Genomic DNA, 17,249 nt, shown 5'->3' with positions numbered 1-17,249 from the left:
GAAGTAAGTCTTGGCTGGGCGTGGTGGCTCATGCCTGTAATCCCAGCACTTTGGGAGGCCAAGGCAGGTGGATCACCTGAGGTCAGGAGTTCGAGACCAGCCTGACCAACATGGTGAAACACTGTCTCTACTAAAAAGACAAAAAAATTAGCAAGGCATTGCGGCACGCACCTGTAATCCCAGCTACTTGGGAGACTGAGGCAGGAGAATTGCTTGAACCTGGGAGGCAGAGGTTGTAGTAAGCCAAGATTGTGCCACTGCACTGCACCCTGGACGACAAAGTGGGACTCTGTCGCAAAAAATAAATAAATAAAATAGTCTGTTTTATTAACTGCCAAGAAATTTGAAATGATATAGACACTTGCTTATCTTTGTTCCCCTTTGAAATGCTTATTTAGATGGAAAAATTAGAATGTAACCTATCAGAGTTCTTGGCTTATGATCCTAGAAGAATGTCTGTCTGCTGAAAGTGAATGCTTTATTCCTCTGTGCCTTCTCTTCTCTGGGTCAGGAGCCTGACTTTCTTGACCATGATCCAAATGTTTTAGGGCATGTTAGTGATACCATATATAATCTAATTCTTTGTACCATACTGCTGGAAACTGACCTGAGCCAATCTGGTCGTACCCCGTAGGACTTTTTGACAGGTTACAGTCACAACCAAAAAGACTTGAGGTAGATGGAGTTTAGCTGTTCCCGCACAACACTGCTACCAAGTTATAATAAAAGCTGGCCTCAGATGAAAAAGTCTGCCACTCAACAGTCATTTATTAAATGTGTATTTATTAGCAAGCAGGCACAAAACAGATGATGCGTCCTGTCCTGAAAGCTTAACTCTTGCATTTTGTAGGTACTCTGACCCCTCCTTTTATGAAAAGCTTACTTGAAGCACAGGTACAGGATTTGTCATGCTTATAGTTCATCCCAGTCAATCAGAAATCCTCACAATCAGGCCAGGCTTGGTGGCTCACGCATGTAGTCCCAGCACTTTGGGAGGCTGAGGCAGGCAGATCACTTGAGGTCAGGATTTCCAGACCAGCCTGGCCAATATGGTGAAACCCTGTCTCTACTAAAAATACAAAAATTAGGCGTAGTGGTGCGTACCTGTAGTCCCAGCTACTCTTGAGACTGAGGCAGGAGAATCACTTGAACCCGGAAGGTGGAGGTTGCAGTAAGCCCAGATCACACCACTGCACTCCAGCCTGAGCTACAGAGCAAGACTCTGTCCCAAAAATAAATCAATACTCACAACCGGTAGCTGGATGGTGGTGCTGGTTTATGCATCCAGACTGAAGTATCAAACACTTTCCCTGAAGAACAGTCTCGTTAGATTCCTCTAATCTGTTCATGCAAATGTGGGGTGTATCTGTAAAATATTTTATGCAAATTTGCATATGTGGACGGTCACTAATTTCACCAATGAGAGCCCCTTTCTAACAGGGATTATTCTGATGAACACACCACTGATTTTACCAATAAAAATATTTTTGGTGCCCAGTATTTGAATTATAAATTTTCCAGAGGTATGGATAACAGAAGAGCTACTGTATTACTTCTGGAATGTGACTTCCTGCCTTAATAATGGCCATCCATCTCTGGAGTGTAAGTTTCTGATTTGAGCAGCTGCCGCCAGATCTGCCTGATCGACTCCCTGGTGTAGCTTAAACCAATCATATATGTTTTATCCTTGTCTCTGAAGTTAAATTAATTAACAACCCAGGCACATTATATAAAATTAGTAAGCAGAATTCATCTGGATAGTCCATACTCTCTCCTGATCAATTTAATTAGTAAATCTGGTGAAAGTCTCAGATGATAGTTTAATTACACAGCATCCAGTGACAAAGGAAACTAAGGTCTTGAACTCTTAATTTTGCTTTTGTGTTGTTTGAAATGTTTGTTCCTTGGTGCCATAAAGAAGTAGCACTTGAACATAAATTTAATTTATTTTAGCAAGGCCATTTTTACTGCAGAAAGGGTACACTCACCAGCAGTTTTGCCACGAGAGTACACCAAACAAAGAAGACAGGGTCATTTATAACCTGACGGACCCACCCTGCTGCTGTGTCCGGTTTCCATTGGCTGGAGCCGTACCTTACATTCCGTATTTGTCCCGATTGGCTAGCAACTTAGAACTTTTTAAAAGAGGCAAAGGTAGAGTGGAACAAAGGAAGAAGGAAGTAACTTGTGGAATGCTGAGAAAGGTAAAAACACTTTTAAATAAGGAAGGGGAACAGGCTGTGACCTAATGCTTGGACCAGTATAAGCATGCCAGGGCAAATACTTAGGCTAAATTGTGGGAGCTAAACACATAAAGTATATTGATTTTTTTATTACGGCTAGCAGATATTTAAGAATGTTAGCACAGGTCTTTGGATAAATTTTGCTTCTAGGAGAAGTTACTATTCCTAATTAGACGGGGAGGAAAGTCTTTGAAGAGGAACCTCTACTTTACTTTTTACAGTGTCATATTGACGGACAGCATGTGGGATGGGGACTGGAGAGGTTTTTTCCAGTGACTTATGTTTCAGTGCCCCTTGTCGGAAAACAGAAGGAGAAGCAGAGAGCTTGCTGATGGAGCTGTCCCTCTGTTCTCCCCGGGAAGCGCACTGGGAGTCAGCTTTGTGTCTGCAGCCAGGGCTGCAGGGGATAACTAAGATAAGGAAGGATGATGATGAAAGGCAACTGGCTGGAGTTGTTATCGCATCTTTCCATTTCAGAGTGCTAGCTACCGATGCTGTGTTTAACCTTGTGTCTGTGCTGGGAGGGTGGATCTTGTCCTGGCAGGAAATAGCGGTTGTTTGACCACACTGAACAGGGATGCAGAGGGCACTAAGGTTGAGGGGGACATAACTGTGAAAGGTGAAAGGCTTCCTCCTCAACCTTCCCTCACTCCCCAGAGGAATATATTTTCACTTATGAACTAACACCAACACGTTCAAACCCACGTAATACTCAAAAAGTGAAAGCTTCCTTCCCTGCCCCCAAATCCCAGTTCCATCTTCTTGGTAACCACTGTAATTCTTCGGTGGGGGCATTTTTCTGTTGCCTTTCTGTTTATTTTTTGATTAATTTAATTTTTTTAGGGATGAGGTCTCTATCGCCCAGGCTCGAGTGCAGTGCTGCAATCATAACATGCTGTGACCTCAACCTCCTGGGCTCAAGTGATCCTCCTGCCTCAGCCTCCCAAGTAGCTGGAACTATAGGTGTGAGCCACTGTGTCTGGCCCTCTGTTTATCTTTATTTTAGAAGATTGTTTATTTATTTATTTTCTTCTTGTCCTTCAGTGGATACAAATCTGTTATTTATTTTTTTCGTTTTTGAGACGGAGTCTCCCTCTTGTTGCCCAGGTTGGAGTGCAGTGGTGCAGTCTCAGCTCACCTCAACCTCCGCCTCCCGGGTTCCAGTGATTCTCCTGCCTCAGCCTCCTGAGTAGCTGGGATTACAGGCATGTGCCACCACGCCTGGCTAATTTTTGTATTTTTAGTAGAAGACGGGGTTTCACTATCTTGATCAGGCTGATCTTGAACTCTGGGCCTTGTGATCCTCCTACCTCTGCCTCCCAAAGTGTTAGGATAACAGGCATGAGCCACCGTGCCGAGCTTAAATCTGTTTATTTTTATACATATAAATTTACCTTAGAAATAAGGCTTAGTTTTGATTTATTTTGTTTACATATATCATGCAATTAGGTTTTTTAAATACTTAGTTGATCCTTGTATGACTGTGGAAAGATTACATATCGATCTACTTTATTAATTTTAAGTGATAGTATGACTGCCATACTTTAATTATTGCCCTATTAATGACAGTTATTTCCATTTAGTCTTACTGCAGACACTGCTAGAGTGAACACCTGTCAATTGCTTCTTAGTACTCCTATGCCAGGATTTGTCTCAGGTCGATTTCAAGAGAGGGATTGGCTGGGTTACCAGTTAACAGGCATAACAGATTCTGCCAGATTGCCCTCCAGAACGCCCCTATCTATTTACAGCCTCACCGTCTTTGTAAAAAAGTGTCAGTCTAGCCAGGCACAGTGGCGTGCGCCTGTAATCCCAGCACTTGGGGAGGCTGAGGTGGGCGGATCACCTGAGGTTGGAAATTCAAGACTAGCCTGACCAACATGGAGAAACCGCATCTCTACTAAAAATACAAAATTAGCCAGGCGTGGTGGTGCATGCCTGTAATCCTAGCTACTCAGGAGGCTGAAGCAGGAGAATCGCTTGAACCCGGGAGGCGGAGGTTGCGGTGAGCTGAAATCAGGCCATTGCGCTCCAGCCTGGGCAAAAAAAAGAGGGAAGATCTCAAAGAAAAATGTAGCAATCTTCCCACAACCTTTGCCTAGGATTGCTATCAATATTTTAATTTTTTCCCAACTGGATGACATGAAATGAAATTTCATTATTTTATAATTTTCATTTTTCTCATTACTAATCAGGCCAAATATGTCACATGGTTTTTGGTCATCTGTATTTATTTTTCTGGTTTGCCTTTTTAATATATGATTATTTTCATTGCACTGTGTATAATTTTAAGATTTTTATAGAAATAGTTTTATATTTATATCTATTCCTTGTTATGGAAGCTACAAATAGTTTCTCCTAGTCAGTTGCTTAAAAAAAAACAAAAAAGCTTTTAGAGTTACAGAAAAGTTATAAGAATAGTAGAGCATTCCTGTGTCCGCCTCATGCAGTTTCACTTTTCTCTAGTGTTGTCATCTGTCTTCATCATCTAGGGCTGCTGTGACAGAATATACTATGCATAGTCTGCGTGGCGTAGACAACAAACGCATTTTGTCACAGTTCTGGAGCTTAGGACGTCCAAGAACAAGGAGCCAGCAGGATTGACTTCTCCTGAGGACTCTCTCCTTGGCTTGCAGACTACCGCCTTCTCCCTGTACCTCCACATGGCCTTTCCTCTGTGCATTCAGTGGGAGAGAGTGCTCTGGCATCTCTCTCTCTCTCTCTTTTTTTTTTGAGACGGAGTCTCACTCTGTCCCCCAGGCTGGAGTGCGGTGGCACGATCTCGGCTCACTGCAAGCTCCGCCTCCCGGGTTCACGCCATTCTTCTGCCTCAGCCTCCCAAGTAGCTGGGACTGCAGGTGCCCACCACCACGCCTGGCTCATTTTTGTAAGAGATGGGGTTTCACCATGTTAGCCAGGATGGTCTCGATCTCCTGACCTCGTGAGCCACCGCGCCCGGCCCGTATCTCTCTTCTTATAAGGCTGTCAGTCCCACCTGTATGACCTTGTTTGACCTTGATTTCCTCCTTAAAGGCCCTATTCCCAGTAGTCACATTGGGGGTCAGGGCCTCGGCATAAGAATTTTAGGCGCACAATTCAGTCCATAACATCATCTTACATTACTGTGGCGCTTTAAGAAACCAGCACTGGGCTGGGCACGGTGGCTCACGCCTATAATTCCAGCACTTTGGGAGGCCAAGGCAGGCGGATCACCTGAGGTCAGGGGTCCGAGACCAGCATGGCCAACATGGTGAAACCCTGTCTCTACTAAAAATACAAAAATTAGCCAGGCATGGTGGCGCATGCCTGTAATCCCAGCTACTTGGGAGGCTGAGGCAGGAGAATCACTGGAACCCGGGAAGCAGAGGTTGCAGTGAGCCGAGATGGCACCACTGCACTCCAGCCTGGGCAACAGAGTTAGACTCCGTCTCAAAAAAAAAGAAACCAATACTGATATATTATTATTAAGTATACTGTAGACTTTATTGGGATTTCACCAGCTTTCCCATGAACCTTTCTCTATTCTGAATTTCAATCCACATTGCGTTTAGCTGTCATCTGCCTAGCCACCTAAGGTCTGTGAAAGTTTGTCAGCCTTTCCTTGTTTTTCGTCATCTTGACAGTTTTGAGGAGAACGGGTCAGGTATTTTGTAGAATGTCCTTCAAATTGGGTATGTCTGCTTGTTTTCCTCATGACTAGACTGGATTTTTGGCATGAGTACCACAGAAGGTAAAGTGCCCTTCTATCACATCTTGTCAGAGGTACATGAAATCCACATGACATCACGGGTTAGTCACAGTCATTTGGTTAAAATCGTGTTTGCTAAGTTTCTCTTCTGTAAAGTTACTCTTTTTCCCTTTCCACACTGTATTCTTCGAAACAAGTCACCTAAGTCCAGTCCACACTCAAAGGGGCAGAGGGGTTAAGCATCACTTCTTGGAGAGAAGTAGCTACGTATATATAATTTGGAATTGTTCTATGAGGAAGATTTGTCTCCTCTGCATTTATTTACTCAATCACTTATGGCAGTATGGATTCATGCATATTATTTTACACTTTGGATTAAAATCCAATATTGTATACTTATTTTGTTGCTCACATTGTTCTTTCTTTGACTGTTGGAGTTTTTCAGGTTGGCTCCAGTATCACACTTTTCTCCCACCCTGTTTTCTTTAAAAATATGCTTATAGTGTGTTCTGTACATTTAACAGTCTTTTTTCTTAATAACTTTTCCTTTTTGTGTCTAAGTTTTAAACCGTGTATCAGTTAGGCTAGGCTAGGCTATGTTGTGATGGCAGCCCCAAAGTCTTAGTGGCATGTGACAAGCAAAGATTTTTTTTGCTCATGACACATGTCCATCACTGGTTAGGTAAGAACTATTACTCCCGCAAACCAGGCTGGTGGAGCATGGCTACTTCATCTGTAACTTTTTATTGAGCGTAATGTAAATGAAGTCATATTTATTTTATAATACATATATGTAGATATATCTGTAATGTGTGATACATACACACACAGAAATGTGCACAGCTCTGTAAACACCTTGTGAACGTCCTGGGTAAGTAAGTAGCAGATGGATGGAGAAACAGGACATCACCATAGGCCTGGCACGATGGCTCACACCTGTCATCTCAGCACTTTCAGGGGCCGAGGCAGGAGGATTGCTTGAGCCCAGGAGTTCAAGACCAGTCTGGGCAATACAGGGAGACAAAAATTAACCAGGTGTGGTGGCACGCATGCCTGTAGTCCCTACTACTCAGGAGGCTGAGGTGGGAGGATCCCTTGAGCCCAGGAGTTCAAGACCAGCCTGGGCAACATGGTGAAACCCACCTCTACAAAAAATACAAAATTAGCCAGGTGTAGTGGTACGTGTTTGTGGTTCCAGCTACTTGGGAGGTTGAGGTGAGAGCATTGCTTGAGCCTGGGAGGCAGAGGTTGCAGTGAACTGTGATTGCATCACTGCCCTCCAGTCCAGGTGACAGAGGTAGGCTCTGTCTCAGAAACGAAAGTATCATCACACGTCAGGAACCACCCTCTGTGTCATTTCCTGGTGACCACCCCCTTCAAGGACAAACACTACCCTGATTTGTATTGCCATAGATTTGTCTGGTTTTGAAATCTATATGAATGGAATCATACTGTATTTACTCTTTTTTTCTTCCAGCTTTTCACTAAATGTTTGTGTGCATTGTTTGTGATGTGTGTGGCTGTAGCTCAGGCACGCTAATTGCCATGTAATATTCTACTATAAGGAAGCACCCAGCATTCGATTCTATTGTTTCTAGTCATTTGGGTTGTTTTCAGTGTTTGCCTATTATAAATAATGATTCTAGGAGCTTTTAAAAAATACCTTTCTTGGTGAACATGTGTATGAATTTCTGTTGTATGTAAATCTAGAACTGGAATTACTGAGTCAGAAGATGTGCTCTATTTATTTGTTGTATGTAAATACTGTCAGCTTTCTAAAAGTACTGCCGCTGTCATCTTAAATGCTGCAGGATAGAGGGAGAGGTCTGTGGCGTTTTGCACCATGGATTAGTGGTCTGGCCTGGGAGTAGCATTCTCACCTCTGTTCACTTAACCCTGAAGCAGTCAGCACAAGCAGTCCCACTGTGGTCTGGGTTGTGGAGAGCCAGAACTAGTATGTTCAACTTTTTAATCCAGAAATAATTAATTTTTTTGTAAATGGTGTGATAGAGGGAGACATTTTTAGACAAATAGTTTTCCTCAGATTTTTGTTTGCCTACGTTCCGTAGATTTAAATAAGAATTCTTACTGACATTACTCTTCAAGTAATTTGTGTTGAATTTTCTTTGAATGCCCCATTATTGCAAGGTTATTTAGAAATGGGTTTTAAATGTTTCCATATTGATAGATTGATAGATTTTTTATGATCTTCTCCTCTAAACTTTTTTTTTTTTTTGGAGATGGAGTCTCGCTCTGTCACCCAGGCTGGAGTGCAGTGGTGCGATCTTTGCTCACCGCAACTTACACCTCCCAGGTTCAAGCAATTCTCCTGCCTCAGCCTCCTGAGAAACTGGGATTACAGGTACACGCCACCACACCAGCCAATTTTGTATTTTTAGTAGAGACTGGGTTTTACCATGTTGGCCAGGCTGGTCTCGAACTCCTGACCTCTAGTGATCCACCCACCTCAGCCTCCCAAAGTGTTGGGATTACAAGCGTGAGCCACCGTGCCCCGCCAAAACATTTCTGTTATTGTATTGTAGTCATTGAACATGGCCCTTGTGTATGGTTTCTGCTTTCCAGAATTTGTTGAGATTTCCTCGTGACCTAACACATGACAACTGAATACCCTATTTGAAAAGTTTATGTGTTCTATGTTGAAAACAGTTCTATCTACTGGGTCATGCCACTAATTACTTATTTCATTTTTTTGAAGTGTGTTTAGTCTTCTATGATTATGGATGTACTAATTACTCCTATTTTCACTTGTTTTTGCTTGATAGATTTAAAATCTGTCGTTATGTGTGATGGTTATAATCTTTTGGTAAATTATATCTTTCTTTTTTTTTTTTTTTTTTTGAGATGGAGTCTCGCTCTGTCGCCCTGTTTGGAGTGCAGTGGCTTGATCTCAGCTCACTTCAGTCTCTGCCTCCCGGGTTCAAGCAATTCTCCTGCCTCAGCTTCCTGAGTATCTGGGATTACAGGTATTCCCCGCCACCATGCCCAGCTAATTTTTGTATTTTTAGTAGAGAAGGGGTTTCGTGATGTTGGCCAGGCTGATCTCGAACTCCTGACCACAAGTGATCCACCTACCTCAGCTTCCTAAAGTGCTGGGATTACAGGCATGAGCCACCACGCCTGGTGATTATATATCTTTAAACATTAAACACCTTTGTCTTTTAATTGCTTTTCATTGTGAATTCCTTTTTTTTTTTTTTTGAGACGGAGTTTTTGCTCTATTGCACAGGCTGGAGTGCAGTGGCGCTATCTCAGCTGACTGCAGCCTCCGCCTCCTGGGTTCAAGCAATTCTTCTGCCTTAACCTCCCAAGTAGCTGGGATTACAGGTGCCCGCCACCATGCCCAGCTAATTTTTGTGTTTTTAGTATTTAGATGACGGTTCACCATGTTGGCCAGGCTGGTCTCAAACTCTTGACCTCAGGTGATCCACCCACCTCGGCCTCCCAAAGTGCTGGGATTACAGGCGTGAGCCACCGAGCCTGGCCTCTGAAATCTGTTTTATCTGATGTTAATATTGCTGCTTTCTTTTTTCCTAGCAACTGTATAGCATACCTTTGTCTATCCTTTCATTTCAATTTCTTCTGTAAGGCTTTGTTTTTATTGCCTTTATTAAACATATAGCTTGAGGACTTTTTGGGGTTTTTTGGTTTGTTTTTGGTAGAGATGGTATCTCACTTTCTTGTTCAGATTCAGGGGATCCTCTTGTCTCGGCCTCCCAAAATGCTGGGATTATGTGAGCCCAGCTTAGCTTGAATTTTTCAAACTCATTTTGAAAATCTTGTCTTTTAACAGGTGAATTTTGTTTTGCATTGTAAAATGATAGCTTGTATGTTTGGACTGATTCCCACCATCTTATTCGGGTTTGTTTGCCATAATATTTCTTCTTGTTCTTGGGTGCCTTGCTAACATTTTCTCAGTTTCATTTTCTCTCTTGGTGTAGTGATTTGGAAAGTATGAAAACTTACATAGTTCTTCTAGTGCCTCCCTTAAAAAAAAAAAAAAACTCATTTATAAAGTATTTCAGAGACGCAAATGAGTATGGAGACTAACATAATGTTGGGGGAGATGTCTAGGGCTTCTGTAGATAAGATTACTTTTTTCTACCTTAGTTCCAGACCAGCTGATTGAGAAACACAGGAGTTAAGCAGACAAAGATTAAAATTACCACGCTTGGTTTATCTGTGTGGGCATTTAGATCCGAAGGCAACTGGAATTACTTGCGCAAGCAGTCACTGGCACGTCGGACAACCACAAGGACAAATTCCAGACAGTGCGTCTGCAAACGGGGTAGAGCCTTCGACACCCCAGATCCACGGGTGACTGTGTAGAATAGTGCCTCCTCCACCCTCTTATCTGCGGGGAACATGTAGCACCGGCAAGAAGTAAACATCCGTTATAAATCACATCCCTAAGATTTCAGGGTTATTTGTTGTCACAGCTTATTCTGACGAATGAACTCAATTCATCACAGGGTATAGAACCAGAACCATACTAATTGTAGGTTCGGTCAGTCTGAAAAAGGAGCAGAAAGGATAGTTAGTCTTCTTCATCTCGTGCATTTCTTATTTCACTCTCTGCTCACGGTATTGACTGGGGTGTTAGCTTTTTCCTCTTTGATGTATGGTGCTTTGTAAATTCTAAATACTGACACTTTCTTAGTTTTATACATTGTATGTTCTTCTCCTAGTCTGTGAGTTATGTTTTTAAATTTTGTTTCTGGGCTCCTGTGTTGAACAGAAATATTAAATCTTTGTGTGTGTGTGTGTGTGTGTGTGTGTGTGTGTGACGGAGTTTCGCTCTTGTTGCACAGGCTGGAGTGCAGTGGTGCCAGCTCCCAGCTAATTTTTGTATTGAAACACTAAATCTTTATGTAATCAAGTTTCTCAATCTTTTACTTTACAGTTTGGGTGTTTTTTGTTTTGAGTAAAAAAGAAATCCATCCCTGTTTCACTAAGCTGAGTTATTTTCCCATATATTCTTATACAACTTTCATATCTAGGTTTTTAATCCACTTGAGGTATTTTTTTGCCTTTGGTGGGTAGTGGTGTATGGTATGAGATAGGGATCAAATTTCTTCCCTCCCCCACCCCCAACAACACGGACACCAGTTGTCTCACGTGTACTGAGTATTCTTCATCCATCGATGTGTAATGCCCCTAATGTCACATGTGATGTTTCCATGTATATGTGGCTCTCATCTTTGCCTGTTATATCTGTGCCAGTAGTACACTGTGCCAATACTGCTTAAATTCTTGTAAGTTTTATTTATTTATTTATTTATTTATTTATTTTTTGAGATGGAGTCTTGCTCTGTCACCCAGGCTGGAGTGCAGTGGCCGGATCTCAGCTCACTGCAGGCTCCGCCTCCCGGGTTCACACCATTCTCCTGCCTCAGCCTCGCGAGCAGCTGGGACTACAGTCGCCGCCACCTCGCCCGGCTAGTTTTTTGTATTTTTTAGTAGAGACGGGGTTTCACCGTGTTAGCCAGGATGGTCTCGATCTCCTGACCTCGTGCTCCACCCGTCTCGGCCTCCCAAAGTGCTGGGATTACAGGCTTGAGCCACCGCGCCCGGCCGTAAGTTTTAATATATGGTAGAGCAAGAGCCCCCTTCTTGTTCTTTTTTTTTTTTTTTTTTTTTTTTTTTTGAGACAGAGTCTCACTCTGTCGCCCAGGCTGGAGTGCAGCGGCACAATCTCGGCTCACTGCAAGCTCCGCCTCCCAGGTTCACGCCATTCTCCTGCCTTAGCCTCCCAAGTAGCTTTGACTACAGGCGCCCACCAGCATGCCCAGCTAAGTTTTTGTATTTTTAGTAGAGACCGGCTTTCACTTTGTTAGCCAGGATGGTCTTGATCTCCTGACCTCGTGATCCGCCCACCTTGGCCTTCCAAAGTGCTGGGATTACAGGCGTGAGTCACTGCGCCCGGCCTTCTTATTCTTTTTCAAAATGTTTTTGGTTCTTCTTGGCCCTGTGATCTTCTGGATTAATTTATATGTATTAACATGTCATATTTCATGTAATTTATTACATGTAACATGTAAATTTATTACATTTAATCCATACATTAGCATGCAATTTACATGTATTAGCATGTCAGGTTTCATGAAAAGACCTGTTGAGATTTTGATCAGAATTGCATTTCTTTTGAGGGAAATGACCATCTTTATGATATTGAGTCATCCTGTTGATAAACCTACTTTATTTCTCCATTTATCCATAAGGGATATGCACATCTTTTTTTCTCTATTACATTTCATAATTGCTTATTACAAGTAGATAGAAAAGCTGTTGGTTTTTGTATTCAGAAACATTGCAAAACTTTATTATTTTATTTATTTGAGTAGTTTGCCGATTCTCATCTGTTTTTTTTTTTTTTTTTCTTGAGACAGAGTCTTACTCTGTCACCCAGGCTGGAGTGCAGTGGCACGATCTGGTCTCATGGCAACCTCCGCTTGCCAGGTTCAAGCGATTCTCCTGCCTCAGCCTCCTAAGTAGCTGGGATTACAGGTGCGGGCCACCCACACCTAGTTAATTTTTTGTATTTTTAGTAGAGACAGGGTTTCACCATTTTGATAGGGCTGGTCTCGAACTCCTGACCTCAGGTGATCCACCCGCCTCGGCCTCCCAAAGTGCTGGGATTACAGGCGTGAACCACTGCGCCCAGCTTCTTGTCTGTATTTTTTAGATAGACAATCGCCTGCAAATAAGGACAGTTTTGATTCTTCCTTTCCAGTTTTCTCTGATTTCCTTTTTGTATCTTGATGTCAGCTAGCACTTCCAGTTATTACATTGTTAAATAGAGGTAATGATAGTGGGAAGTTTTTCTTGCTTTTTATTTTATAGGGATGCTTCTAAAGTTAAGGTATGAAGTGTGATATTTGCTGTTGCAACAATCTTTATCAGCTTAAGGAAGTTCTCTTTTAGCTCCATTGTTCAAAGACTTAATTGGAAATGAGTGTTGATTTTAATGACTTCCTTTTCTGTATTTAATGAGATAATCATGTGACTTTTTTCTGTAATCTGTTCATGTTGATAGGCTTTTTTTTTCTTTCTACGTTGAATAAGATTAATTTTCTTTTCATATGCTGTTGACCGTTTGTATTTCTTTTCTGAATTGAGTGTTCATAGCCTTTCTAGATTTTTTTCTCTTGGGTTGTGTTAGGGAAAAACTCAAACTGTTTTTCTGCTGTCACACCAACACAGCAATTATCAGCACAAAATACCTCTGTAATATGTGTGGATTTCTGTGGCAGACACCAGTTGGGTGTCCTCCCGTTCAATTTTGACACCATCTACCTGGAGATAGCATCAGATCTCACAGGTTGAGGGTTCAGTCCCCAAAACTACCCCCTTCTTCCCACAAGTCACAAGTCTGGGCCTCAGCAACTTCTGACTGACTGGCTTCAAGTTGGGGTTCCCGGGATCCCCTCTTTGGGTTCAATTAATTTGCTGGAGGAATCAGGGAAACTCGCTTACTAGTTTATTATGAAGGCTATTTTAAAGGATACAGATAAACAACCACAGGAAGAGATGCACCAGGTGAGGTCTGGAAGGGTCCCAAGTGCAGGAGCTTCTGACCCCGTGGAGCTGGGGTACACCACCCTCCGGGCATGTGGATGAATTCTCACTCACCTTTCTGTCAGCCTCCATGGTTCAGCTCTCCAGAAGTCCTGTGAACCCTGTCCTTTGGGCCTTTGGTGGAGATTTCGTTGCTTGTCCATGATTGAAGGATGGGCAACTGTGTTGAAATTTGATTGGACAAAAAGGGTATAATCTACATGCAGCAAGGCCTGTCTGTTCAGATTCTTCCAGCCTCTCAGGGCAGCATGCCTTCCTCCAGGGGATGGGACGGGATGCTTTGTGGAATGAGGGTCTTACAGCTCACAATCATATTAGAGCCCTGCCTTGGGCTGGGGAGAGGAGAGCAGGAAACGGTCAGAGAGATTCTGTTTCCCAAGGCTGGCTTTCTGAGGTCCACAGCACCCAGCATATAACAAGATATTGTAACAAAAGTTATGGGAGTTGGGAGCTAGGATCTGTGGATCAAAACCAATAGGTATATAATTATAATATCACAGATGGTGATACTGCTTTGGAGAGACATTTTATCTGTTGTGATAATTAACTTTTATTATAGGTGTTTTCCCCCAAGTCTCTCCTAGTTTTTCCCTTTGTGACTTGTTTTGTGTCACACTTTAAAGTCCTGCGTGTTAAATTATAAAATTATTCATTGTTATGAATTACGTTACTTCCGAATTAGCCAGGACAAATAAGAGGAGGAAGATGAGGATTAAAATTCATTTATCTGGAATATTTTGTATGAGTTCGTGAATAAAACTTGGGAACCAGAAGAAAAAAAAAATAAAATAATTCATTATAGCCTGGGCACGGTGGCTCACACCTGTAATCCCAGCACTTTGGGAGGCCGAGGTGGGCGGATCACGAGGTCAGGAGATTGAGATCATCCTGGCCAACATGATGAAACCCAGTCTGTACTAAAAACACAAAATTAGCCGGGCGCGGTGGCAGGCGCTTGTACTCGGGAGGCTGAGGCAGGAGAATCGCTTGAACCCAGGAAGCGGAGGTTGCAGTGAGCCGAGATTGCGCTACTGCACTCCAGCCTGGCAACAGAGGGAGACTCCGTCCCCCCAAAAAAAAATCCATTTTAATTTTATAGTTATCTGATAGCTTTTTCAAAATTATTTCCTCTGTGGTGTGTTTTATAAATATGTGATATTAGCATCTCATTTTCTTTTCATACGTGTAAACACCTGCCTCATATTGGATAAGGCCTTCTTTGTTACTGAATTGAAATAATCAGTTTTCTTATAAGTGTTCATATATGTCTGGGTCCAGATTGTACATTGCTGTGCTAAAATCCTATTGTTTTAGTTACTGTTGACTTACATTTGGGTAAGTCTTTGAGGCTAGGACTTAATCTTATGCTTCAGATCCAATAGCCTGTGTTCAGATCCCAATTCTGCCACTTCCCAGCAAGCTTTGTAACCTTGTGCAGGTTAGTCACTCCACCTCCTTAGGGCTAGTTGACCCTGGTAGTACTAACCTCATGGGGTATAATGAGCTGAATACAATACGTGGCTCTGAACTCTCCATCATCTGAACTCTCCATCATCGTTGGTTATCATTGTCATTTGAGTGGGTAATGCCGCTGCTGCTGCTTTGTTAATCAGTACTTTCATGAACATTTGTTCCTCTGCTCCCCATGTTCTTTCCTTCCCTCAAAAAACAAGCGACTAATACAGATGACAGCCTAATGTCTGTGGTCCTGTCTCTGAGGGGCAGTCTGTGTTCAGGTGGAGCCTGTTCTCTCCTGCTCCCTAGCATGTCAAATCTCCTTTCTGCCTGTCTGTGGTAACTCAGCAGAGGTTGACTTCCCCCAGCTGTAGGGAAGCTGTCCGTTTCTCCATTGGCTCTGCCAGGACCTGTGAAGGCCGTCCACCCAGTTCAAGGGGGAAATACAAAGTGGAGAAAGTCCACTGTGTCTCTAGGTCCAAATAGGGCTCTTTAAATCTTTCCTATTAACAAGCACATACTTTATTATAATTCCCACGAACTCCTACATATTTCTCTGTTTTATGGTTAATTATCCCCAAATACCTATAGCTGTTATCCAGGAAAATGTTTTTCATTTCAAATTTAACAGATAGTTGCTAAAGGAAAAGGCAGTCAACCTGGAAGCCCAAAAGTCAAATCAAACCTACAGACACATTAGGCCCAAGGATGGATTTTAAGTTTTTTTTGTTTTGTTTTGTTTTGTTTTGAGATGAAGTCTCGCTCTGTTGCCCAGGCTGGAGTGCAGTGGCGCGATCTTGACTCACTGCAAGCTCTGCCTCCCGGGTTCACGCCATTCTCCCACCTCAGCCTCCCGTGGAGCTGGGACTACAGGCGCCGCCACCATGCCCGGCTAATTTTTTGTATTTTTAGTAGAGACGGGGTTTCACCGTGTTAGCCAGGATGGTCTCGATCTCCTGACCTCGTGATCCACCCGTCTCGGCCTCCCAAAGTGCTGGGATTACAGGCGTGAGCCACCGCGGCCGGCCTAAATATTTTTACCAACATTTTTAAATCATGAGATTTTGTTTCCTTCTCCCATATCATATTAGTCAAAGAAGCAGGAATGATGATGTGGTGCGACAGGGACGTATAGGCAAAAAGATGACTGCTGCTTTCTGTTTCTGACAACAGAAACATCAATGGGGGGATACATGGATTTTTAACAGGATTATAAAGTTAATCGTCAAGCTTTAAGCAAAACTTTGTAAAGAGCCCTATTTCAGCTGGGCACGGTGACTCATGTCTATAATTCCAGCACTTTAGGAGGCCAAAGCGGGTGGATCACTTGAGGTCGGGAGTTTGACACCTCTACTAAAAATTAGCTGGGAGTGGTGGCATGCGACTGTAATCCCAGCTACTTGGGAGGCTGAGGCAGGAGAATCGCTTGAGCCTGGGAGGTGGAGGTTGCAGTGAGCCAAGATTGCACCACTGCACTCCAGCCTGGGCGACAGAGCGAGACTCCGTCAAAAAAAAAAAAAAAAAAAAAAAAAAAAAAAAAAAAAGCCCTGTTTCTGGTTCCAGGTCCTAATAAATGACCCTCAACCCAGCACCGTAGTTTCTGTAGTACTTTATTGGTGTGTTACTCTAACAATAAAATATTGGCATTATGTAGAGATAATTGCACATCAGAAATAAGTGATTTTCCCCTGCCTGTAATACATAAAATACTCCTTAGGGAATTGAACTTAAGGTTTGGGCTGGGAGGGAAAATTTCTTCCCTTTTCTATCTAGCTACTTTTCTAGTTTAAATTGGGCTTTTTGAAAGAAACTGGAATTGCAAGAGATAGGTAGAAACCAAAACATGTTACTAACCAGTTCCCTTGTTTAAATGCGCGCAAAGGATATTTTCCAGGTTGCCTCCTACTGTGCTCATTAGATGCTTCCTATCTTGATCAAGAGTCAGCTTTGGAAAAACACTGTTAGCCTGCAAGTTGACTTTTTTTTTTTTTTTTTTTTTTTTTGAGACGGAGTCTGGCTCTGTCGCCCGGGCTGGAGTGCAGTGGCCGGATCTCAGCTCACTGCAAGCTCCGCCTCCCGGGTTTACGCCATTCTCCTGCCTCAGCCTCCCAAGTAGCTGGGACTACAGGCGCCGCCACCTCGCCCGGCTAGTTTTTTGTATTTTTTAGTAGAGACGGGGTTTCACCGTGTTAGCCAGGATGGTCTCGATCTCCTGACCTCGTGATCCGCCCGTCTCGGCCTCCCAAAGTGCTGGGATTACAGGCTTG

General features: G+C 42.9%; 1 protein-coding gene across 25 annotated transcripts in view; it reads left to right on the top strand.

Annotated features, from left to right (window-relative positions):
- LOC105498918 (cell division cycle 14B) overlaps positions 1–17,249 on the top strand; it is a 142,859-nt gene that overhangs the window by 35,042 nt on the left and 90,568 nt on the right. The gene's annotated exons all lie outside the window — the stretch shown is intronic.

This window comes from Macaca nemestrina, chromosome 14 (genome assembly GCF_043159975.1).
Source record: "Macaca nemestrina isolate mMacNem1 chromosome 14, mMacNem.hap1, whole genome shotgun sequence".
Lineage (NCBI taxonomy): Eukaryota > Metazoa > Chordata > Mammalia > Primates > Cercopithecidae > Macaca > Macaca nemestrina.
The sequence above is the reverse complement of the archived record's forward strand: the minus strand, read 5'-3'. Positions and strand labels throughout refer to the sequence as shown.